The sequence below is a fragment of the Periplaneta americana genome, chromosome 8 (assembly GCF_040183065.1).
Source record: "Periplaneta americana isolate PAMFEO1 chromosome 8, P.americana_PAMFEO1_priV1, whole genome shotgun sequence".
Taxonomy (NCBI): Eukaryota; Metazoa; Arthropoda; class Insecta; order Blattodea; family Blattidae; genus Periplaneta; species Periplaneta americana.
The window spans coordinates 68,832,521-68,859,762 of record NC_091124.1 but is presented as its reverse complement, the minus strand read 5'-3'; the positions used below and the strand labels follow the sequence as shown (position 1 = coordinate 68,859,762).

Genomic DNA, 27,242 nt, shown 5'->3' with positions numbered 1-27,242 from the left:
ATCATCATCATCATCATCATCATCATCATCATCATGTTCTCTCGTGACCACACATATGCTCCGCGATAGTTACCTATGTTAGCCAATAGATGCCGCTAACAACGATTTTCACCCGCCAAACTTAATTGTTACGAAATTGCAAAAATTGATAAATTACTACAATAGTGCGATGTAAGAGTAATGGAACGGAGAAAAATTCTCTCCGGCGCCGGGATTTGAACCCGGGTTTTCATCTCTACGTGCTGATGCTTTATCCACTAAGCCACACAGGATACCACCCCGGCGTCGGACAGAAACGTCTCAAATTAAGCTCCAACTCTTGGGTTCCCTCTAATGGCCGCCCTCTGCACTACGTCATAGATGTCTATGAACGTAGGACCGAAGTCCACACATGTGCTGAGGTGCACTCGTTATGAGTGACTAGTTGGCCGGGATCCGACGGAATAAGCGCCGTCTTAAATCACGAAGTGATTTACGCATATCATATATATGCGCCGGAGAATTTTTCTCCGTTCCATTACTCTTACCTCGTATGATGACGCAGAATATCTGCACGGAAATATCATATGTACTTCGGTACATTAAAATAATATATATGATATGCTTTCATTGGTAGGAAATATTTGACAATTCACTGGTAAATTAAATGTAGTTGTACTTTAGTGGAATAAAATCATCAAACTCCACTGGTAATTTTTAAGTATGGAGTACAGAGGTATTACTCGACCAAGGCCAGTAGAGTCCTGCGGCCCGGAGCCGTGGCGCTACTGCTCCTACATTCGTAATGCCGCATCGCGTTAGTTCACATTACGCCCACGGCTCAACTCGCCTCGGTTGAGTAAAACTAGTGTAGAAAATTCTTTTATTTAATTAATTTATTTATGTATTTATTTAATTTATTTCTCATCAATCTTGTCTGGGCATGGGCAGATTTGCTGCATTCCATTTCAAATCCGTCATCCCCATATCAAATACGAATATAACATATACAGGGACATCATTTTATTTTCACTTCAATTGTTATTGTACCTGAGTTTTTGAATTTACTTCACTCCCACCCCTTCTACTAATGACGTTCCAACTGTCCTGCACACGAACCAAAACCGCAGTGAGTTATGAGTATAGTATGTTTCAGAAATATGTTCGCGTTTTCCAGTGACGAAAGAGCTTTCAATATTGAATCATATTTTCGCACAGGTACTGTCGTCCGTTTGCCTACGTCGCATCCCGATTTCACCCACTTGCTTCTGCTCGCCCCTCTGTAAGGGCTATCTTAGATCTTTTCTGAAAACAATAATTTCTGTTAGGAATTGGACGTCTACTTAATATTATACAACTGTTTAAAATAACTTAAATAAAAGGGCCTTGTTGAGTAATTAACTGTCACGTGATTTTCCCCCTTTCTACGATCCTACGACACAATCATTTGGAGGACAGTAGATAGCATGTCTGAGTAATTTTATCTGTGCGGGTCGGGCAGAAGTGAAGATTGAATTTACAGTACGTAAAGTACTCTTTTATAGAGTAGGTACAGAATTATTTCAACATGAGTTACTAGTACGGAGAACGAAACAGGTAATAATTGGAATTAGATACAATAGTCTATCTTGCGATAATATGCACAAAAGAATTGAAGCCTGTATCGAAATGAACGGCCACCATTTTCAAAAATTTGTTTAAATATCCATATTATGATTATTTTCAAATTTAACTTCATTCTCTATATTGTATGTATGTATGTATGTATGTATGTATATATGTATGTATGTATGTATGTATGTATTTACACTGCAAGTGGGCAAGCACCCGGTGGCAGTGGTATACACAATAAAATTTACAATACACGGTACAATTACATAATACACAATACAATTTTATACACAATACAATTTAACACAATAATAATAAAACATAAATAAAATACCTAATTTTACAATACAACCCACATAATTTATGTATAGGCCCTACATAAGTTTCAATAGTCTTTCACTTTACTCTCATCTCACTCACTGAAGTGACACTATGACGCATTACACTGACACTTTAGGACACATTTCACTGACACTATAGAACACATTTCATTGAAGCTATAAATTATCACTGATCGGAACTATTCACTACTGTAAAACCACAACGCTAATGTGCTGTAGAGAGTATAATATACATTGCATAATGGATACATTCGCATGGATAGTTCAGTTCGTGAGTAAAAACACTTATTGTTAATACGGTACTGTATTTTGATTAAACAAAAACCTAATGAAAATGATCAAACTCAAAATTGCGATATTTCCTAGTTTACGTAAATGGATGAACTACTTTTCTTCCCTCCTGTACCTAGTAAAGTGATTTGTTTGTATTTTACGCCAGTATCATCGAACTCCAGTCGTGGAAGGGGGTAACAAACGGTGTTTCCGGTTCTAGATCCGTTAATTCAAAGGTATAGCCAGGTTAATATTAAAAATGTTAGTAAAAATAAAATGATGTCCTTGTATAATATCGTCGACCTGGTTGGCAAGTTGGTATAGCGCTGGCCTTCTATGCCTAAGGTTGCGGGTTCGATTCCGGGCCAGGTCGATGGCATTTAAGTGTGCTTAAATGAGACAGGCTCATGTCAGTAGATTTACTGGCATGTAAAAGAACTCCTGCGGGACAAAATTCCGGCACATCCGGCGACGCTGATATAACCTCTGCAATTGCGAGCGTCGTTAAATAAACCATAACATTGTATAATATCACTAGTACTGTGAAAAACGTCTTAACTTAACAACTCTGCTAATAACAGTTTAATACTATTTAATACTGTATCTATTATACCATACAACTCCCCCTAACATGACTTTCCTTATACTAATACTCAGTTCTTCCTTTACCCTCCATTACTCATCTCAGACAATTGTCTACCCTCCGCTTTAAATGATTCTTATTCTATTCTCCTATTATCGGTCTTTAATTATTTAACATACTTATCCTTTCTTCATTCTGTCAATACTAACATATCATACTTTAACTTAATGTTCTTATCCTTCACTTATTCATAACTTATGAACAATTATAGTTCGATATATTATCAACTAGAGGTTTTGATTTATCTAGAGAAAATCAAAACTCGAGTTGGATTTAATTGACTATTACACGATTAGAAGAAAGTATATAAAGATTAGAAGTAACGAAGTACTCCAATACAATAAAACATTAATTGACTTACGAAAATACAACTGTCTTCAAATGTATTATTGTACCATCTCAACATTACAAATAGCCTATTGGCTATTACGCTAGATGCATGCTAGATGGCAGTAGTGTGTTATGATTAGCTGTTTTCTTGTTATCAGTTGTGCCAACTATGGAATCTTCATCGAACTCTGTAGACGGTTACTAGTCAAGAAGGTTTTGTTGATTTAATTTCATTTTTATTAAAACAGTTGCATTCCACTTCAATTATTCGGATCCCAGTAATCAACGTCACTTGACAGATGATTTTCAATAAATCTTAGAATTAAACAATCTCCGCTACGTGACTATCCATAATATCATAAAGCAGAAGCTCTGTCATAACCTAAATAATATAAACAAGAGTTAGAAAAGTTTTAATTGGGGATGATGAAATAAACAAGAAAAGTTTTAATTAACGATGATGGCATAAAAAATTAACATGAATAATTTTAAAAGGAATTATTGAAAGTACAATTTCCAAATTTTAATGTTTTAGTGATTGGTGGTTCAGTTGATGTTATATTGGGCGTGTGCGTAAAAGAAGTGGAACTCGTTGATGTACATGGTGTATCCCTCAACTTATTCAGGATTTCCAAATGGTGCTCTTCATATATGACCATCTTTATTAATTCTTGTTCGTGAATGCCAATGCGAGTCATATTTGAAACTGCTGTGCATCGACTGGAGTGGTTTGTAATTTTCTGTTATTTTGACGTCCAGGCCAGTGTAGTTTGAAATGTTGGCAAACAAAGAAACAAATGCTAGTGTAGTGATAAAAATAAACAAATTGTAAGGAAGCGATAAAATTAAACAAATGCTAGGGACGCGATAAAATCGTGCGATAAGCAGCCATGATTGGTTGAAAGACATCCTTTCGTACCGTTTTATTGGTCAAAAGTATTATGACGTAGTACAACTGTAATAGTCATAATAAACTCATTATTCACTATATTTGCTATTCCTTAATCTTTTACTAATCTTATTCTAATTCATCGTTTCACTTATTTACTTTACCTATTTACAGATTACTAATTTGGTTATTCCTTAACTACTAGCTTTTGTAGAGTGAAGAATTCTCACACATTATAATCTGTCTTCATATTGTTCCGTTATCTTCTTTTCCCATCTAATTTTGACTCTGAACAAAAATTATTAAGCATGTTAATGTTTAACGGCCCATTTAGTTTTATGAAAGCTATCTCCTCATTTATCTCCAAAACTTTATTTTCTATTCCGCTAATTCTGAGATCATTTGTAGCTGTGCATTTTAAGAGTATATGGATTACATCTTCAAAACACCGGCATAGGGTACAAATATCCTTACCCACATTACTGCTTCTATTTTTGAATATCCAAATACCTAATCTCCACCAGGCTAATCCTCATTTCTCTTGTGTTTAATCTAACGTCGAAACTCTTTTTTGAAACAGAAACTCTAGCATTTATACTATTTACTAGAGAATTTACTTGTAATGTACAAGACCATATCTTTGTGGACTAGGGCTCTGCAATGGAGCTGTTTGTTTATTAATTAGCTATAATTACTATACGGCAAAACTATTAGACGTTGCAAGCATCTCTGCAGTGATACGGTTTGTAAAAGTCAAGTCTTTCGTACGACACTCCATCATGTTCCATTAAGCTCGTTCAGAGTAGGAATTCCCATGGCGCTTAAATGCAATTGACTCTTATGAAAATGCAATGACATATGCTGCCCCCTCGTCGACCCCATTAGTTGATAAGCGCTCCATTAAGCAAAGAACAGAGTGTGGGTCGTAAGTCGGTACGAGTGGATTACTGGAAAATAATTGAGGCTGACAAAACACGAACGAAAAAATAAATCCACACCATTTCACAAGAACAGTTAAGTTCCAATGTTACCGGACGGATTTACTAGCAGTAATTAGGCAAAGTAGCTTTGTTTGACCAGCGTACACATTGCTGTGCGCTTCTAGCTGGTCTCCGGGATTAATACCCTGTAAGCTTTTTGCGCAAAACGGAAAAATTTCCACAGGGAATTGCTACAAAATTTGCACCTTTGCTTTAAGTATTCTAGAATGGAAAACGGAAGGATTCACCTATAATTGTTACAGAATGTTTCTTCTTTGTTTTAATAATTTTATTATCTTTTCCTCGTCCACCATTGTGGCTGAGGGGTTACCGAGTCTGACTAACCCAGCGGTTCCGGGTTCGATTCCCGGTCAGGACGAGTTGCCTGGGTGAGGTTTTTTCCCTCACTCCTATGAATGAATATCAGGCAAGTTTATCAAGCGATTAGAACCCCACTCATCTTCGCCACTTCCTTTCCTCTTCCATCATCCTGTTTCTGGTTTTTCAGATCACTCTACCGGCAGACTCCTGAAGCTGCTGACTCTCTCGACCGGCCTCCGTGGTATGTAGGTAGTTCAGCGATGTTGGATGGCTTCTGTAATGACACCCGAGGCGGACCTATTCGGGAGAGGAGTTTCGCCTCGGACCGACAGGGGGAAGTTGCCGAAACAGGGATGGTATGTGGATTCTGGCGGCTGTAGGGACCGGTCGTTAAGGGAGTCACGTGGGATGCAACTCATTCCACATCGAGGGTTACCGCAGTAGACCTCAATAGGTCGCAGTGCTGAATTAAATTCCATTCCATTTTTTCCTCTATTTTCTCACTTCAACTTTTAATTTCCTACTGTTTTTCGATCATTTTTTTTCACTCCATTCCTTTATCACTTCTGATATTCAATCTTCTTTCATTTTTTCCATATTCGTTATTTCTTCTCTCGTTTTCTCTACGCTTCCTCTTGCATAATTTTCTTCCTTTCTCTCTCTACTATTCTTTTACTCTTCACTATTCCTTCTTAGTTCCAGTCTTCTGAATCTTCTATATTTTATTCCGGAACAATGACAGAATGCAACTGGTACAGCAGTACTAACTATGCTCCTGATTAGTGACCAGGCTGCTGAGTCATGTGAAATAAAAGTGAAACGATATGTTGATAGTAAAATTCGTCTCTTTATTCTTGAAGAATTTCGCCGCAGTAGTCAAATGCACGGTTCAGCGAGTATAACGGCGGTTTTCTTAATGTACTAAAAGAAAATCCAGATTTGAAAAATATCAGAACGAAATAAAGGAGGAATATGATGTGGTCTAGGAAATATAGTTGAAATCGAAGAATGTATTTTGAAGGAAGGGAAATCTTCACCAAAGCGGCAAATAATGACGGTAATTTTAATGTGGAATTTTTTTGTCCAGGGGAAATAACTTGTCTTTTACAAAAATACTCGTAGCGGCCATAATTATTTATCGTGTTGGAAAAGTTTACCAATTTTGAGAAGAAGAATATTATAAGGGGCACGTATAATGTTCCATCATATTGGCGACATTGTGTACTTGGTTGTCATCGTAACGACATGGTTCGACGGCTCCATACCAATTTTTCAGTTCTGTCTTTCTTTTTTGTCTCTTGTCATCTCTTTTCATTATCTTCACTGTTGTTTGTGTTGTTTTTGACGTCAGTGTGGTTAGAAATGATCTCTGATAGCGTGTGTCGTTTAGCAGTAACAAGATTCTCATCAAAGCGACGAAGTCATGGAAATCGACTCTGACACATCAGCAGTCGTTCATTCATTCATTCATTAATTCATTCATTCATCCATCCATCCATCCATCCATCCATCCATCCATCCATCCATCCATTCACTTTTTGCTCAGCTTGCCACCAAGGCATTTTGCGGTATTGTGGACAAGCGATTTATGGGGCATAAGTCGAAAGAAGAGACCGCATTCGTCAGCATTATAAACCTCGCCATGCTTATATCGGGGGAGGAGATTAACGTTTACGATACAAGGTATATCGTAATAGAAACTTAGTAAACAGGTATCATGAACGCCCATTATTTATAGAATTTCCCAGTTTTATAACATTGCTATTCTTACTGACGTATAAAATCGTCTTTTTGTACAGGGGATTTATAAATCTGGTAGGAGACAAAGTAGCCATATTAGCAACTTCTGTTCAGATAGTCAGTGATTAGATGTTGGCGATCCTCTTATGTTTGAATATTAAAGATATAGGACGTTGATGTGAATATATAGGGTAGTATAGGAATGTGTTGTCAATGGTTTTCAGTTTAATATTCAACCATTATATTCATATACATATTAAGCCAGAAATCATATGTACGGTAGTATGCATATTTGAATTGAACTGAAAGAGCAGAAGTGAGAGGAAAAATTTAAAGGGTACGCAAAACGCGTCATCGCAAAGGGTTCGGGGCTCAAAGAAACTGAATATGTGAGCTCCAAACCTGTTGGCCACTTGCCTCACTCCGAGTTATGCTGCTCCACTGAAGGACTTCTAGAAAATTTTGAAGGGGAAAAGTCGAAAATGGACGTAACCTCTTAGGTACGGTACCACATATGCGAGGGGGGGGGAGAATGGAAGTTATAAGTCTGCACATTGAAGGAACTTAATATTATTATTGGTATAATGGATACCAGTAATACCGATCAGGCTGTGTAGTTGCGGTTTTTTGCCAGCAGTGGCAATAACATTCTCTTAAAATTTCAATAGCCTCTCGATCGTATATATTGAGTTGAAGATGTTCTAATGTATTTTTAATGCTTATACTCTCTAGAAGCGCTCTGGAAGTATGCGAGATCCAGGTGTTAATATCTTCGTTAACAGACTCTGCTTTCCCATTGATTTTCCGATGAACAATATCGTGACGTCATCGGAAACGATCGAGCCATTCTTTAGATTCGCTGAACTCCATAATGAAAGTTCTTTCAGGCTTCAGTAAGAGGCGAGTTTCAGTAGCAAAGAACATTATGTTACGTGATAATGTTAGTTCGGGACCGGCGGAAAAGAGCATTATAGACGGAAAATAATTAATAGCAGCATTATGTGTGGGATAGTTTAACATTATCCCTTATGGGGTGGGCCAAGGGACCAAAAAAAATTATCATTACAGGCAGGGAAGTGTTGTAAGTGGGAGCGTCAAAGCGAAGTTTTATTGTATATGAAGGTTCAGAGCCATAGTGGGCCAAGCGCCATTTATTAATAACAGAGAAAGCAAATGTTAAAGTTAAGTGAATACCATAATTTAATTAAGATTGACATATATCATTTAGTTTTAATGTGCATAATTTATATTACTTGCTATATGTTTCGTTAAATTATGGTAATCACTTAATTTTAACTCTTGTTTTCTACGTTTTTAATATATGGCACTTGGCCCACTATGGCTCTGAACTTTTCATATAGAAAGAAGAAGAGTTACACGACTCCAATTGAATTCGATCGCTACTTTAGGAGTTCTAAAGGTACACAATATTATTACTTTTTAACCTGTGGATTAGGAGATGATTGTACGGGTGATAATAGTGAATTCTGTAATCTGCTTGACATCTGAGAAGTTTCTTTCAACGACTTGCAGATGGAAGACCTCTCGGTGGATTGAAGTTTTTTCCACACAGAGCGTTCGTGTTTTTCCTCAACCCAATTAATCAATTGTCGAAGTGGGACGTTAGAAAGAAATTCATGGAATCTTGCCAGAATCTCGCTGCAAGATTTCATCATATGTGCTCTGAGAGAGGTTGTTTCCTCCCCCTGCGCTCCTCTCGCTTTTAAGAAACAAGATTCCTAGAACCAAGAAATAGTAGTCGGCTATTGTATTACTGGAGAGTGTCATTCAAGTTCAAAATAGGTACAAATATTATGCTAGGACACTCAGACTTTTAATGTCAGTCACTGCGCGGCTAAGCACATTAATGAAATATCTTCTTCTTCTTCTTTTTCGTCTTCTTCTTCTTCTTCTTCTTCTTCTTCTTCTTCTTCTTCTTCTCTTTTCGTATACGTATTAGTACTAAGTCCTATCTTTCGAGAGCAGTATTATAATAATCCACTCTAGTAGGTTGCTAGCCTCGCTTGAGTGTGTATTAAGGCAATATAATGGTTTCAAAAATATTTTCCTTTGATATGTATGTAAGTATTTATTTACACTGCAAGTGGGCAAGCACCCGGTGGCAGTGGTATATACAATATTAACAATACACAATAAAATGATAACCAATACACAATAAAATTTACAATACACAATACAATTTTACAACACATATATAATTTTATAATGATAACCAATACACAATAAAATTTACAATACACAATACAATTTTACAACACATATATAATTTTACACAATACAATAATAATACACAATACAATTTAACACAATAATAATAAAACATAAAATAAAATACCTAATTTTACAATACAACCTACATAATTATCTATAGGTCCTACATAAGTTTCAATAGTCTTTCACTTTACTCTCATCTCATTCCCTGTAGTGGCACTATGACGCATTTCACTGACACTTTAGCACACATTTCACTGACACTCTGTAACACATTTCACTGACACTATAGAACACATTTCATTGACGTTATAAATTATCACTGATCGGAACTGTTCACTGCACTGTAAAACCATAACTTCACTGACTCACCTCGCTTCACTGATACAACAGTTCAAATAAGTCAAATAATTACATCCTTATGCATACTTATAAACAGAACTACATTTAAACTAAACATTTCTAGTCTAAGGCCCTCTTAAAAGCTAGTTTTAAATAATTTACAATTCAAATCAAGTAAGTAAACTCGTCAGCCTAGATAAATACATGTGACCTTAAAAAATTAAATGTTGAATGTCACCTTAATTTTAATTTTCACTTTATATACAACTTTTTAAATTATTCTTGAATCTCCTTAAGGAAGGACAGCCCTCAAAGACCGCTGCAGGTAGGTCATTCCAATCATTTATAGTTCTATTTAAAAATGAGAATTTACCTACATCCGTTTTCTGTTTCCTACATTTGATTTTAAAATCATGATCGTTCCTACCATAGTACGTTGGCTTTTCTAACCGAGCCGTTATGTCTACCCATGCTTCCTGACCTAGATGTGCTCTATACAATGATGTTATTCTAGTTTTCCTACGTCTGTTTTCCAAAGTTTCCCATTTAAGTTCTTTTATCGTATCGTCCCCAATTAAAACTTTTCTAACTCTTGTTTATATTATTTAGGTTATGATATAGCTTCTGCTTTATGATATTATGGATAGTCACGTAGCGGAGATTGTTTAATTCTAAGATTTAATGAATCATCTGTCAAGTGACGTTGATTACTGGGATCCGAATAATTGAATTTTGATTGGCATCTTCAGGTCGTGTAGGTCGAATGGAACATGTTATAAAAAGTGAACACTTGGTATATGACGATAAAAACCAAAGTTACAACTGTAATATCACTTAAAAACAGAGAATAAAATATAGAAAAAAGCCTCCACGATGTGTGTAGAATCACTGTGTTGAAAGAGGCGTGCAGATACAGTTTTCAAGATGACAGAAGAGTTTTGCTGTTTCCTTGGTTCACACACGCCTCGTCTCGTTTTCCTGTAGTATTGCATATTTATAGTTGTTTGGGAGTTTGTCGTTGTCCATTCTTTCAACATGGTCTGTCCATCTTCTTTGGTAACTATTAATATCTTCCAGTTTGCTGTTTACACTTATTCTTTGGTACCTTCATTACGTATTCTTCGGTTTTTGTATATTCAAATAAGATCTTAAGAATCTTATTTCCGACATGTGCATTTTTGTTATTTTGACAGAGTCCAGTATTCCGCTTCATAAATAAATGTTGGGATCGCTATCACTTTATAAAATTTTTTAATTGTTTCTATGGCCAATATTGGCTTTGCCGTATGTTACTCTTTTATTGTACTATGTATACTTCGGAATTTGTTGATTTTAAAATCGATAGACTCTCTTTCAGAGATACATGCTCTATATAGGTTGAAAGTGATATAACTCTCCAAATTGAAGGAAGCAATAGAATACACTAAAATAAATGTAGTATTTATTGCTACATACAATACAAAATAAATTCATATTATGGATGTAGCGCACAGCCATTTGAGCAAGTTCGTGTTCGTGGGGACAGTTCCTATAAATAACTATTTTGTACGTCTATTAGAGAACAAAAAACATCCAATAAAATTACAAAACCTATACAATCATCACAAAGCAGGGATAATTATGGAGATAAAAGTAGAGGATCAAATAAAGAACAGAATGTAAGTTGGAATGAATAAATAGTATATTGAAATTAAGAAAAAGAGAAAAGGACATGAATACTAAATAATTTGCTTAATTTTTTTTATTAAATTTATTAAAATCAAAATTACCTATATCAGCATTTATTATCAAAATATACCGTAACTCTGGCTATGGTCCAGTCCAGTCCAGTCCAGTAGTTAAGCAAAATTTAAGTTCAGCTAAAGGACACGTAAAACTTCTTCAACCAGAATAAACATGTTGTTTTTCTTTATATTTCTGACGATTTTAATGACAATATTTTAATAACTAATGCTTACATATTTGTTCAATTTGGAAAACATTAAATTCCTAGTGAATTAAATTTGTTGGAAAATCAATTAATTTGTTTAAGCAAATTTTAATTATCCACTTTTGAAGGAATATCAGTGGAGAAAGTTTAAATTTTGTTGCTCCTCCCCATCTACGTGCCAAATTGAACAAAATCTAAATAAGCTAATCGCAGAATATTTGTAGGTATGAAAGAACCAATAATTACGAACTTGTAAACTGTTTCACGAAGTCTGTGACACAAAGAACAAAATAACAACAGATTATATGTTTTGTAATTAAGTGTATGGCTAATTATAAAATTAGACATAATCTGCGTAGTTTACTAATAAGGCATCGCTGGCTCACCTACAAATAGTCATACGAACACTGGTATGAATAGCAGCATTCCGTCCCTTATTCATTGCAGTAGAGTTGCCAGATTTCCTAATGGCAGCAAATAAAAATACGCATTAATTTTTTTTATTTAATTCACAAGAAAACCGTACATTTTATTTAAAAAAAAACAAAGGGTAAATATTTCTTTATTCTTTTCTCCAAATATAACATTAAACATCAGAATCGTGCGGATAGTACTCAACGAGTAAAATAGTGTCAACCTTTAAGGACTAATATGGTATTAAAATTTTTTGTTGTGCTCTATCAAAGGAAGTTGCTAAAATCTGCAGAGTTATATTACTTCTAGCCTGTATACGTTCGAAAATAAATTACTTTGAGGAATCTTTGATCTTACTTACTTACTGGCTTTTAAGGAACGCGGAGGTTCATTGCCGCCCTCACATAAGCCCGCCATTGGTCCCTATCCTCAGCAAGATTAATTCAGTCTCTATCATATCTCACTTCCCTCAAATCCATTTTAATATTATCTTCCCATCTACATCTCGGCCTCCCCAAAGGTCTTTTTCCCTCCGGTCTCCCAACTAACACTCTATATGCATTTCTGGACTCGCCCATACGTGCTACATGCCCTGTCCATCTCAAACGTCTGGATTTAATGTTCCTAATTATGTCAGGTGAAGAATCCAATGCGAGCAGTTCTGTGTTGTGTAACTTTCTCCATTCTCCTGTAACTTCATCCCTCTTAGCCCCAAATATTTTCCTAAGCACCTTATTCTCAAACACCCTTAACCTTTGTTCCTCTCTCAAAGAGAGAGTCCAAGTTTCACAACCATAAAGAACAACCGGTAATATAACTGTTTTATAAATTCTAACTTTCAGATCTTTTGACAGCAGACTGGATGATAAAAGCTTCTCAACAGAATAATAACACCCATTTTTCACATTGATTCTGCGTTTAATTTCCTCTAGAGTGTCATTTATATTTGATACTGTTGCTCCCAGGCATTTGAATTTTTCCATCTCTTCAAAGGATAAATTTCGAATTTTTATATTTCAATTTCGTACAATATTCTTGTCACGAGACATAATCATGTACTTTGTCTTTTCGGGATTTACTTCCAAACCTATCTCTTTACTTGCTTCAAGTAAAATTCCCGTGTTTTCCCTAATCGTTTGTGGATTTTCTCCTAACATATTCACGTCATCCGCATAGACAAAAAGCTGATGTAACCCGTTCAATTCCAAACCCTCTCTGTTATCCTGGACTTTCCTAATGGCATACCCTAGAGCAAAGTTAAAAAGTAAAGGTGACAGTGCATCTCCTTGCTTTCGCCTAAAGTGATCTTATTGAAGAAAATTGACAATGAGGAATTAAAAAAAAAAAAAACATGAAGTAAAAAGTGTTACGGTCAAGTTGGCTGGGTCATATTCGGCGTAGAGAAGAAACTTCGCTGTTAAGGAATTAAGTCGAATGGAAAACGACCTCTCGGCAGACCAAAACTTAGGTGGAGAGACCAAGTTCATTAAGATTCAACAACTAAACTTCCTTTTTGTTGAACTGCCTAAAAATAACAACGTTGGTCCTTGCAATAATTATATCTTCGTCCGACATTACTGCAGATAATCAGTGAATGCAAATGTTGTCTGCCCATTAGCTGGTGATTCGTAATTGTTTCGAACAGAGAACGAATACCGAATGTTCGTACTCGTCTTCCTTTCGTTGTTTGTTCGCTAAGTGTACAGCCGCCTTAACGAGTACAGTAGGCATAACGTTTCTTTCTGGCGTACGCTTTACGTACATGTCGGAGAAGTTGCCGAACGATAAAGGCGTTCCGCTCTTTTCTTATTCGTGTTGCAGCGTATTAGCGGGTAACAGGAAGAACTTCGTGATAGTTTTCATCTTTTACGGAAACACATTTAAAAGAGTTTTGGGAAAGAGTATTTCAGCAGGAGAAATATTTATAAAAGGTTCTTTCCTACAATAAAAGCTGCAGTAGAGAGATGGCCTTAAAGAAAACAGAAATACATTTTGGGAAAAAGGTAATCTATAGTCTAACTGAACAGTTTTACGAAATGTTTACAAAATAATTTCAAAATATAAATTTTATTCAGTAACTCAAAATTGTTCGGAAAAATTTACATGAGGAGTAGTGCAGTATTTAATAAAGGAATAATGGTGTGCTTTAACTTCAGGGGTATCATAAATGCTCTCTCAAAAAACTGCAATGTTGAATAGGAACATTGTAAAAGTGTAGATAGCCGAACCATATACTCGTATATAGCGCTTAGATTTAGGCTACATGTTAATTTGCATTTCAAAATATCTTTATAATTGTTGATATATATCTTCTGGCAGTGGTAAAATATTGCAGTCTGAAATATATATGACATAATGTAGTCACACTAGCCTATCTTAGAAGACATCAACTTTATTTGTGATTTCCTTCAGTTCAATTGAAGTGGTATATGGAATTAGTCATAATCTTTGCTTATGGACCACAGCAAACCTATACATACACACTTGGCTATTATAACTTCTTTAATTATTCATTTTTACACACAGCTACTCCACATCAATAATTTTGTACGCCCATCATTTTCCTTCCGGACAGCGCGCAATTTTTCAGGATAATACAGCAGAGAAGGCAAGACCTGTCCTGTGTCCTTACCATGTACCGTGGCTATATCACCAACAGATATGGAGGGGGAAGGTAGGTTTTAGCCTGAGATAAACTTTCGTGTCGGTAGATTCGTATAATATTAACCATCATGAAAGAAACTCTCTCTGTGATAGTTCATTCTTTCCCCGCTCGCACAAATCACAAGCCAGGTCTCGCCTCCTCAACTATAGCGTAATAATGTGACAAAAACATTAGTATCCCATTCCACGTCGTTTAGAACCGCTGTGAGATGTGCCATTCATTTCGAGAATCTGAGGATCAAGGGTGTTATCAGGATCTCTAACAAACAGAAACACTTTATTTTCTAAAATGGTATTCCTGAAATAGTCGCCATTCTATGATGCACCTTCTTCTTTGATAAGTTTTCGTACTATCCGGAAGGTAAATAGTAGGCACACAAATAATTATTGATGTGGAATATGTACAAAAATGAATAAATGAAAAAATTATGACAGCCAAATGTGTTTATATTGGTTTGCTTTTATTTTAGATCCTTGTACAAAAGATACGATCAACCTGTTAGACGGGCTGAGAATCAGACACGTCCACTTAGAACAACGAAATCGGGTCTGCGTCCTACCTCCAGATTTTTACTTGGGTAGGAATTACCAGAAAATATTTCTTGAAACCATCTATCAGGGCACGGTTAAGTACATGTAAATCTACAACAAAAAATCCCAGTTTCATTTCCTCTCAGACGGAGGACATGCTAATTTTTTTTTCACCATTTGAACTAGTGATCCCGCCTTCAATGGGAAGCATAGTAAGTACCCAGACCCCGCTTCGGGAAAACTTCACCACTTAAAGTTTCAGTTTTTTTGTGACATATAACTAGAGTCCTACGTTTGGTCACCTAAAGTCTCCGAACAACGCACAACGGGATAGGTATGTACGGAGTATAGCGCAGCGTACACACTTCAGGTCTGATGTTCAGGTGAACATGTCAAAACAAAACAAAGACAGTTGGAAATGAGTGCTCCAGTAGAAGAATTTGATAGCGAACATTTCAACAGGAAAGAACAAAACGTACTTTTATGCAAATCTGGCTTTCAGGTAGTAGCTCCCTGTTCCTGGGGTAGCTCAGTCGGGAGAGCATTCGTGCGCTAAGCGAAGGATCCCGGGATCGATACCGGATCGGCCCCGGAACAATTTTTCCTTGAAATTATTCAAAACGTATTTTATCAGAAAGAAGGATACATTTTTCTTTTGAAACACTTAAAAAGTTTATAGTCACTCGTAAGCAAGTAGTCGGTGTAAATAAATTTGTTTTTATTGTATTACTGTAATTTAGACCATTTATTTATATATTTATTTATGAATGTGTACATACACAGACTGTGTCCAGTTACAACGTTCGTGTGTAAAACAAGTAGGCCTATTCATAATTAATTTCTGTAATCTGTCATTAGAGACGGTAGTTCACGAAGAACCTACAAACATTTCTAAATGAAGAGAAGTTGAAACATAAGAGCTGTTAGCATTATACGTGTCCCTTATAATATTCTTCTTCTCAAAATTGGCAAACTTTTCCAACACGATAAATAATTATGGTCGCTATGAGTATTTTTTGTAAAAGACGAGTTATTTGCCCTGGTCAAAAATTCAACATTAAAATGGCCGTAATTACCTGCCGCTTTGGTGAAGACTTTCACTCCCTCAAAATACTCATTCGTCGATATTATCCAAGTCCGCACATGCGCAGTTATCAGCTCACAGCCAAAATGTTTCTGTCGCGAGCCGCTTGTTACTATGTAGTTTGTCCCCCATGATAAACCAAATTCAATGCTAAAAGCGGCGGGGAAAAAGAACTACAGCTTCAAGGAATCACTCCTAGATGGGAACGCTTGGGTGAGCTACGTAAATACCACCATTTAAAAGTATCCTCGATAGTGACGTCATACACACTAGGCTATGCGATGGATAGCTAGGCGATGTGTACATATTTTAGAGCCAAAATCACCATTACAATCTACAAAAAATTACAATTAAATCCAATTTCATAATAAAATTTCAAATAATAATTCAATAATAAATATAAATGTAATCCATCTCCACCAAAACATAAACTGTTATTGACCAAAAAATCGAGCATAGGCTGATGGTATGCTTCAAAATGTTTATCTAATGGCTGGTACATCAATAGGATTCATTATCTATGAGCAAAAAAATTACTCTTACAACATGTTTGCCTATCACAATGACAACAATGAAAGAAGGGATAATTGGAGGAGAAACAATTAAAAGCTATGCGATTGCAAGGATATTTAGGATTGTGAGAAAGAGTTTACGTGAGCTCTAAGGCGGTTGGCCACTTATCTCACTATCATTTTAATCGTTCTTTCGCGTATGTTTTTGGAGAATTCTCATTAAAAAGACTTAGGCCGAACCTTATGCGAAACTGTGCTGTTCCCACAAGAAATTAAACAGTAGAAAAACTACAACATGCATGATTTCCTTGCAGAAAACTTGGAGAACACAGTCTACTGCACAACACACTGTCAGCAAAACTGTATCACTTCATATCTGCAGACAGACATGTCGTTTAATGGTGCCAATAAACTGACAGCGTGACAGTCGTTTACGATTCCTTCACTTCCTTCATTCGTATAATCTTAATGACACTACGTAAAATATCAAGACGTACACACAGCATTAAAATAAAATCATACAGTTGCTCTTAATATAGACTTAAAATTCTAGGTCTCTCTTAATCTGATTTCATAGCAAAGGCATGATCAGATAAAAAGTCTCTACTATTTACCGAAGGATAGAACATAGCGCTGCATAAAAGGTTGGACACTTGTCTAAGAAATTATGACTGATAATAATGAGTTGATGATTAAAATCTAGAGTAGCTACGAAAAACGAAAATATCTCTATAATGTTGTCCAAGAACTCTGTGTTTGACGCAGAATACGCCTTTCTCCGCACCGAATATGGACAGGCGTTCCGGGATCTGTGGTGAAACAAAATATAGCAGAATTTCAATTAGGCTTAACAAGACAGCCGAATACTCATATTATAAATAGGCCATGAACCAGTATAAATTATGTCACCACTCCCAATGACGCCACTTCCCCTCCCTAAGGGCCTTAGGACATCGAAGTTGCGTACAAAATTAGCACAGAATCCTCACTAATACCTCACATCGAAATCAGCTATATACCTCTTTCACCACTCGTTTGATTTCTAATTGCGAGTTCCGCAAGATTAAAGTGACTATTACACTTTTACTATGTCATACTACTTTTGACCAATAAAACGGTAAGAAAGGATGTCTTTCAACCAATCATGGCTGCTTATCGCACAATTTTATCGCGTCCCTAGCATTTGTTTAATTTTATCGCTTCCCTAGCATTTGTTTGTTTTTATCACTACCATAGCATTTGTTTCTTTGTTTGCCAACATTTCAAACTGCACTGGTCTGGACGTCAAAAAACAGAAAATTACAAACCACTTCAATCGATGCACAGCAGTTTCAAATATGACTCGCATTGGCATTCAAGAACAAGAATTAATAAAGATCACTGTCATAGCTATGAATCTTCCCTGAAACTCTATTTACAAATAAATTTTTAGTAGGTTATTTTACGACGGTTTATCAACACTTAGGTTATTTATTGTCTGAATGAGATGAAGGTGATAATGCCGGTGAAATGAGTCCGGGGTCCAGCACCGAAAGTTACCCAGTATTTGCTCATATTGGGTTGAGGGAAAACCCCGGAAAAAACCTCAACCAGGTAACTTGCCCCGACCGGGAATCGAACCCGGGCCACCTGGTTTCGCGGCCAGACGCGCTAACCGTTACTCCACAGGTGTGGACTTTACAAATAAATGAAGAGCACCATTCGGAAATCCTGAATAAGTTTAGAAATATCCGGATAATTGAAGTGGAATGCAACTGTTTTAATAAAAATGAAACTGAATCAACAAAGCCTTCTTGACTAGTAACCGTCCACAAAGTTCAATGAAGATTCCATAGTTGGCACAACTGATAACAAGAAAACAGCTAATCATAACACACTACTGCCATCTAGCGTAATATTTGTAATGTTGAGATGGTACAATAATACATTTGACGACAGTTGTATTTTCGTAAGTCAATTAATATTTTATTGTACTGGAGTACTTCGTTACTTCTAATCTTTATATACATTCTTCTACTCGTGTAATAGTCAATTAAATCCCACTCGAGTTTTGATTTTCTCTAGATAAATCAAAACCTCTAGTGAGATTATTGTTGATAATAGACACGTACGATACACTTTCAGTAAACTGTGGTGAAAAATTGGTTGCGAGCTGTGACTAATTTCGGAATGTCACTTCATATGAAGCGAAAATGTACTGCATGTCTTGCATTAATTACTGAAGTTATTATTGATCCATACTTTCCATTTGTAAATCGAAACAAAAATTAAACACTGTAACCAAGACAACTGTAGTTTATGTCTTGAAGCTGGGTGACTTATTCTACGTGTCGGTGCATCCCTCATACAGCGCAGATTTTATTCTCCCAGAAATTCTACTATCGATGGCTCTTCACACACCAAGAGAGATGAACAGCGGTGCTACAATATAATATGTTTAAGCGTAGTGTGTGGCCTATTGAAACGCTTTCTCTAACAATAGATAAATTAAAGACACGTAAACGAAGAATAGGAAGTGACTTACAGAAACAGAGTGAGAGACGCGTAGAGATCTGTTGAATGAGCTGGGGAAGTACCTCGTGGATATAATTTAAATATGAAGGAGGTAATTAACTTAGTTTGGATATAATTTTATGAATCTCATAGAACCCCCGTGGGGAGGGCCGCATCAGCTGGACCGAGGGAAATCAATACTCGCTTCGCTCTGTCACGAGAGCATCTGCAGCTACCTGCCGTCATTATCGCTCCATCCGACACACAATCGTCGCTACAGGGCTGTACAAATAGCCTATTGTCGCTTATTTAATAAAAGGACGAAGACAACATGTTCTGGTAATACTGCTAGGTGCGGTGGAGGTTCAGCTGGGGACGTAATTATCTCCGACTAATTTTCTTTCCCCTGCCATTCTCGTTCCACCATTGCTCCATTATCGTATTTTAATTATATTTTGCATTGAAAATAACGTCTGAAATTAAAGAAAGAACGCAGTGTACGTGAAAACCGCGGTTGAGGGGTCTGTATCCCGGAATTTTATCCTTGTCGCTGTAGTGCCTTGTATTGCTTTAATCAGAGCCTGTTTCAGAGCCAATCGTAGCTCTCGCTGAAGCCATGCGGCCTGTCCTGGGAGGCACACATTTTTCTTTTAGAAAGGAACCATGGAAAGGGAATAGACTTCGGCTATTTTCGGTACTGCCGTTTCAGCGCCAATTTCAAATTTATATAATACTTTACTCAAGAGAGAAAATGGTTATAATAATAATAATAATAATAATAATAATAATAATAATAATAATAATAATAACAATAATAATAATAACAATAATAATCCGTGCCGCTACAGCCCGTGAAGGGCCTAGACCGACCAGCCGGCTGCTGGCCTCACGCCCACATGCCGAAGCAGAGGTGGACGATCATCCAACCAGAATGGCGGTATCGTGTGGTTAGCACGATGATCCTGCCAGCCGTTATAGCTGGCTTTCGCAACCGGATTTCGCTACCTATCGTAGCTCCCCAAGTGCATCACGATGCTGGGTGGGAACCGGTCCCACACACTGGCCGAAATTTCATGAGAAAATTTCTTTCCACACGAGGACTCGAACCAGCGCGCATTCCGTAACGCGAGTCCTAGGCAGGATGCCTTAGACCACGACGCCACGGCGCGGGACAAATGGTTATTATGGTGTATGAAAATTGAAAGGTGTATGAAAATAAAAAAAAAAAAAGCCTGAATTGAGATCGCCATTAGCATTGTAGGATATGGAAGAGTCTTGTTAAAAATATGAATTTTATCTACCACTATCTGACAATTAAAAAATAGTGCGAGTAATTTGTGTACCCCTCTGAATTAATGTATCTTTAAAAAATATGGACCCTATTCTTCTTGAAGTTAGAAAACGCCATAAACCAATTTTGTCTTTATGTAATGGAAATTCGTGTATCGGTCTTAAATTTCCATTTGAACAGGTGGACCTCAAATCCAAAGTAAAATATGACAATCGCTAGACCATCTCTGTCAAAATTGGGTATTCCTGCACTTCAACAGAAACCAAGTAACTAGTTTACCACTGGAGTTTCCAAAGTTAGTGTAAAAGTGGACAATTGTAATAAAATTTACTGGTATTTGTTCACATTTATACCCCAAAGTAATTTTGCCACAACTGAGGACTTACACAATGAAAATATGTAAAATTTTGTGAAATTATTGATAATTATTAAAGTGACTAGGATTTAAATTTTAGGTTACATCGGCTATATCTTTGTCCCGTCTTTTACCTGAAAATTAGACGAACAAATATGCGGAGAGAAATACATTTTTATTTTTGGCTTCTGAAAATTAATGAGGGTATTAAATGCATAAAAGCTAACACCTATGAGTATAGTGAGGTTCACATAGGATGATTAAAAAAAAAAAATATGGCCACCTTTTCAACGTTGCCACCTATTTCCAGATATTACAAAAACAGGTAAAATTCTGTTGATATAATATTAAAATGAACTTTATCTACGAACATGAAAGTCATTGGTTTGACTAAAAAGTTTACGATTCATGAGACCTAACCTAAAAACTTACTTTGTTTGATTACATAAAATGATTAGAATGAACTCTGAAACCCGAATACCAATTTAAAATGTATACTATTTATTAATGAATACTTCATTATTTATTAATAACAATATTAATTACGTTCAATTTTCAAATAAACTCTTTTCACGAACATTGACAGCTTCTTCAAAGACAAACGATGTTGTGAACATAACAGAAAGTAACTGTCAGTTGGAGTGATTGTCAGGACCGAAATTGGAAGCAAGTTGGCAAAAGAAAATTCAATCTGAGAACTATAAAATCACTATAATCCACCAGCTTATTGTAGTAATAGGAGGGTAATGGTTAGGTTTCACCCTTAGGGTGTAAAGTAGGAAGACTCGGATTATAAAGTATATTTGTCTCACCATTACTAAAAAAGTGACGTCATGTTTATTCTACTAATGATGACAATTTAAACCAATGCAGGTACATAGCGTAATAGGTCTACAAAAAGTTTCTATCTTTCCGTGCCCATCTTCCAAAGCTTTCTGTCTCGTGCATCTTGAATTTTCAGACTTCTAGTTTAAGTAGGCTATTTTTTAGAATGTCTTCCTAACATGTTCTTGTCTTTATTTTCCCCCTTCCCACGGTGGTTTGCATTCATATAATTTTTTGGTCATCTTGGTTCTGGCATTCTCAAAAGGTGCCCAAATCAATTTAACTGTTTTCTTCCAATTGGATGGAGTTATGACAACACTACACCAACCGATAATTTGAAAAAAAAAATTGAAATATTTTCTCAAACGTGTTTTTGGCTGGCTTATGTAACTCGGGAAAAAATCAAGGATTCGATATCTGCACTCTGCTGCCATTTATTAGCAAAATTCGTTTATTGCATAAAATTCACTTACTTATTTTCCTTCGTAATCTTAACTCAACTGTTGGGCTTTATTAAAATAGGTTAGCCTATTTCTATTATTATTTGTGCTATTTCTTGTAATAGTATGGATGTTCCAATAATTCTTGCATAAAATGTTTAAGAAATAACCACATTTACTTTAACAATAACTATCTCGAAAACAAGTTTTTTTAGTGTTGGCTTTTATTGCATAACACCGTCCAATCATACTAATGATAGCCTTATCATTCCAATTTTTCCGTAATATCTTTATTCCTCATATGTTCATCATCATCATCATCATCATCATCATCATCATCATCATCATCATCATCATCACCATCATCATCATCACCATTGACATTACGACCCTTGTAGTTTAGCCTTAGCCTCCCTCTGAACATCCGATGAATCACTCCTGTCCAATGCTCGTATTCTCCATCCTCTAATTCCAACTTTTGTTAGGCCAGCCTGAACATCATCCAGCCATCTCAATTTGGGTCGTCCGACTTTCCTTCTTCCTACTGGCAATGCATCTAGTAGAGCTTTGGGTGTGCGATTGTTCTCCATCCTGGCTACGTGTCCCAGCCACTCTAACCTTCTAGTTTTATGTCAACAACAATGTTGATATCTTTATATAATTCATGTAACTCAGCATTTGTTCTGATTCGCCAAAACCCGTGCTCATAAGTAGGCCCGAAGATTTTTCGTAATACTTTCCTTTCCCAGGCATTTAAGATCTTTATTGCCCTTTCAGATAAAGTCCAGATTTCACTTACATATATTACTATTGGTTTAATAATAGTTTTATATATTCTTATTTTGGCTTTTCAGGAGATACATCTGGACTTCATAGTTTTATTCAATGCCCAAAGACCTCGGTTCCCAGCTGCAATCTTCTCTTTTATATCAGTCATAACATCATTATTGTCTTTCATCATAGAACCCAGATACTTAAATTCCTCATATGTTATAATGTAGGAATTCTTTGCAAGTAATCGATTTCTACGGCCATGATTGCCATATCCCAAAACAGATTCCAAAAATACTTTTCCAATATTTTTTAGTTATTCTTTAGCAAATTGAATTTAAACAAGATATATTTCTGTTTTCTTTGTTCCACTCTCTGCTTTACCTCTTACTTTCCCAAACCTTCAGTTTTACTTATCATTGCTCCTAAATATTTGGAATACTCAACCTCTTCATTTCAGCTCTGCATCCAATGATACATTTCACAAAGGGATAAAAAAATATATATATACTATATATTACTTTCACGTGTTAATGAACAAAGTTTAAAATACCTTAGTTCATTAACACGTGAAAGTAAAATACAGAGTGTTTCCGAGGTGGTATTACAAACTTTCAGGGATGATGGCGAAGGGCAAATGTATCAATTTGAGATAAGGAACCATGGTCCGGAAATGACTGAGTCGAAAGTTATAAGCAAAAAGAGTTGTGTGGAAATGGAATTGTAATTTCGCACCACGTGCCCTCCTTCTCTTAACTTTTGGAACAGTCGTGGAAAAATGATATGGGCCGGATGTCTCCTAAGTGGGTACTTGTCCCAATACAATCTGTGACCTTGTCTCCTGTTCCTATTGGCTCATCCGTATTCGAAAATCAGGTCTGCTTATTCCGCTCTCGTGTACTCGTCCATTTCACTAGGACTGATCGACTGGACACTGCAACTTGTACACATACACTGCTGTCTACAGACGTGTATATCAGGATCGACCATGTCCGTTACACATTACGCTATCTGCATTGTTTTAGTGTAGTTTCCTATCCCCATCCCTCACACAGCGCACTGAATGGAATACTGTAAGTAGACAACGTAAAAAACGTCAGATGAATACAGTATGTGTAAGATGTGCAGATAAATACATATAAATAAGGTGTACTGAGGAATAAAATTATTTCATTTCCACAGAACTATTTTTGCTTGTAACTTTCGACTCGGTCATTTTCGGACCAGGGTGCCTTATCTCAAATTGATACATGTGCCCTTCTCCATCATCCCTGAAAGTTTGTAACACCACCTGGGAAACACTCTGTATATTATATTTTTTTATCCCTTAGTGGTATAGTGTTAAAAGTAATGTAATCAAGACGTAAAATACATTTCATTCCTTAATGATATTAATTTGCTAAATATTCTCATTTCTGGAAATTTAACTGCGAGGCCGTATGATTCATTTAGCCTATATGTTTCAATCTCTTGCAAGTTAAATTAAATTAGCGAGTGTGTGAATGTATAACTTTATGGACATTATTTGAAGTGTCTAATTTAAATAAAAGATAATTACGGCATAAAGAACGCTCACCAAAGCGAAAATAAGCCAAAAAGTCAATGTTTAAGTTTCGAAGTATTAAATATTCTCGCTTTTGTCAACAAAGGGGAATTCAAGGCAACTAAAGCGAGATTGTTTGATAAAATCTGAGACACGGAAGAAGATGACTGACGGCCAATTTGTCTGTGACTTCAAAGCACAGAGGGACGGCATAAAAATAAGTGCGAAGAACCGTTTTCAAATTACTGTGAGGTTAGGAGGCACTAACTCAACGGACGTTCCGGCCGACTAACTGGAAGGTGGCGAACAGTAATTAACGCAGAAATTTGTTTCAATTTTGTGTTGCGGCCGCAATTTAACGTCGTTATCGAGTTTGCATGAGGGAAAATATTACATACAGCGCTATGCCTTCCACCATTCCACCAGTGTATACGAATTAGAGTACAGGGGAGAGTACTGCATTCCGACAGCCCTAGTTCAATATGAACACTGCAGTCCTGTCGGTAACCTAGTTTCCTGCTTTGCCGGTTACCACAGTCATAAGTCATAAGCTCACGACTGAGAGAATAAAAAATGGAACGTAGAATGTATCTAAAGGAATCCACTGCATCCCTCTAAATTATTATTATTATTATGATTATGATTATGATTATGATTATTATTATTATTATTATTATCATCTCATCATCTTCGTCATCGTTAAATATTTCCTAAGTAGTTAACAATGGAAATGAGACAAACTATAAATTAAATATTTCAGGACATTGATGTTTTATTATTATTATTATTATTATTATTATTATTATTATCATTCTCCTCATCTTCGTCATCGTTAACAATGGAAATAAGACAATATTATTATCATTATTATTATTATTATTATTATTATTATTATTATTATTATTCTCATCATCATCTTCGTCATCGTTAAATATTTCTTAAGTAGTTAACAATGGAAATGAGACAAACTATAAATTAAATATTTCAGGACATTCATGTTTTATCATTATTATTATTATTATTGTTATTATTATTACTATTATTATAATTATATTTAACTACTCTTTGAATTGCAAAGATGTATCAGAAACAGGATTCTTTTATGTACCGTACATCTTCGACACTATCCTTCTAGCTTTATTTCACTCCTGGAGGAAGCCATGCTTAGGACTTTATCGTCCTTTAAAATCAATCAACCTCAGACGGGTTTGAACCCGTGAACCTCGGATCAAACAGGAAGGAAGATCACCGAGGATGACACAAAATTATGTTATTATTAGTCTATTAACATACGCCTAAATATAACTTAAATTGCTTTTAAAATAATGGGAGTTACTCTCATTAAATTTAAATATATTTACATGTGTATTTTACGAGAAAGAACTAACTGCAGTAGATTTGTAGCTGGACTAGCTACGATGCATTGATGGGAACGAAGAAAGTAAATCACATGTTATTTAATTCAGTGAGAAAATTTCGAAGTACGTGTGTGTCATATCATAGTGTGTGGGTTGGAATACATATTTTCCTATTTTGGCCTGTTTCTTAAAACAACTACTGGTCTTATAGTGACAAGATGACAAGTAAAGCACATGTCAATGGAACAATTTTTTTATTTTTATTTTGACAAGCTTGTGAAGTGACTAACATTTTTTGGAAACTCTATAAACAGGGAAGCTTGTCAATTAAGAGCTAGTTTTACAAGTAGGGGAAGATATATTTTGTCCACTTTCACCAATACTTCCAAAACTAGCAATTAAAAATGGAAGGTAATCTCGCAATTGGTTGAATCTATGCGCCCAATGACAATATTCTTATGATCAATCTCGTAAAAACTGCTGAGCATGTGTATCATATTGTTTAGCCATTTAAGCAAGATATTTTGTTTACAGCACTGGCAACAGCATACAGTGATCTGCAAACACTATCGCTGCTATCACAATGACCATCACTGACTGAACTGCATTGAATACTAGTGCAAAATCGGTGCAAGACTGAAGCATATCTTTCTCTGACAGAGCATTATTTCGTTGTTTCCACTGGTACATCTAATTACAGTTAAAAACTGTCCTATTTTTGCTGAGGTTAACCTGAATCATTAAATTTGTATCTATTTTTCATATTACAATAAGCATCTCGCCGTATTTGTATTACGATAGAGTTCTTCTATAATACCATTATTCCTTCAGAATCGTTACCCATATTTCTAGATTGTTAATTCATCAGTGTAGAAATGTAAAGCTAAAGAATGAAAATCAATTTTTCCACACGTCTTCCATTTTTTCAATGTAACGTAAGGTTTGCAAGTAAATGTGGCGGGAAATATGTTCGTATAAAAAAAAGAAACATAGAAAAACTAGTAAAATTCACTGGTTATTTTTTTAACTTGTGCTTTGCCGCAGAATTTAATGCAGTATCAAGGTCACTAAGGGTTTCAACGTAATGTAAACATTGCAAGTAAATGAGGCGAGTAATTTGTTCGTAAAAAAAAAAAGAAACATAGAAAAACTAGTAAAATTCTCTCGTTACTTTTTTTTTTTAACTTTTCCTTTATCGTTATAGTAGGCGCAGAATGTAATGCAGTATCAAGGTCACTAAAGGTTTCAATGTAACGTAAACGTTGCAAGTAAATGAGGCGAGTAATTTGTTCGTAAAAAAAAAAGAAACATAGAAAAAGTAGTAAAATTCACTCCTTACTTTTTTTAACG

At 35.8% G+C, this 27,242-nt stretch overlaps 1 protein-coding gene across 13 annotated transcripts in view; it reads right to left on the bottom strand.

The window, feature by feature from the left end:
- Positions 1-27,242, bottom strand: part of Pkc53E (Protein C kinase 53E) — a 1,131,865-nt gene that overhangs the window by 312,208 nt on the left and 792,415 nt on the right. The gene's annotated exons all lie outside the window — the stretch shown is intronic.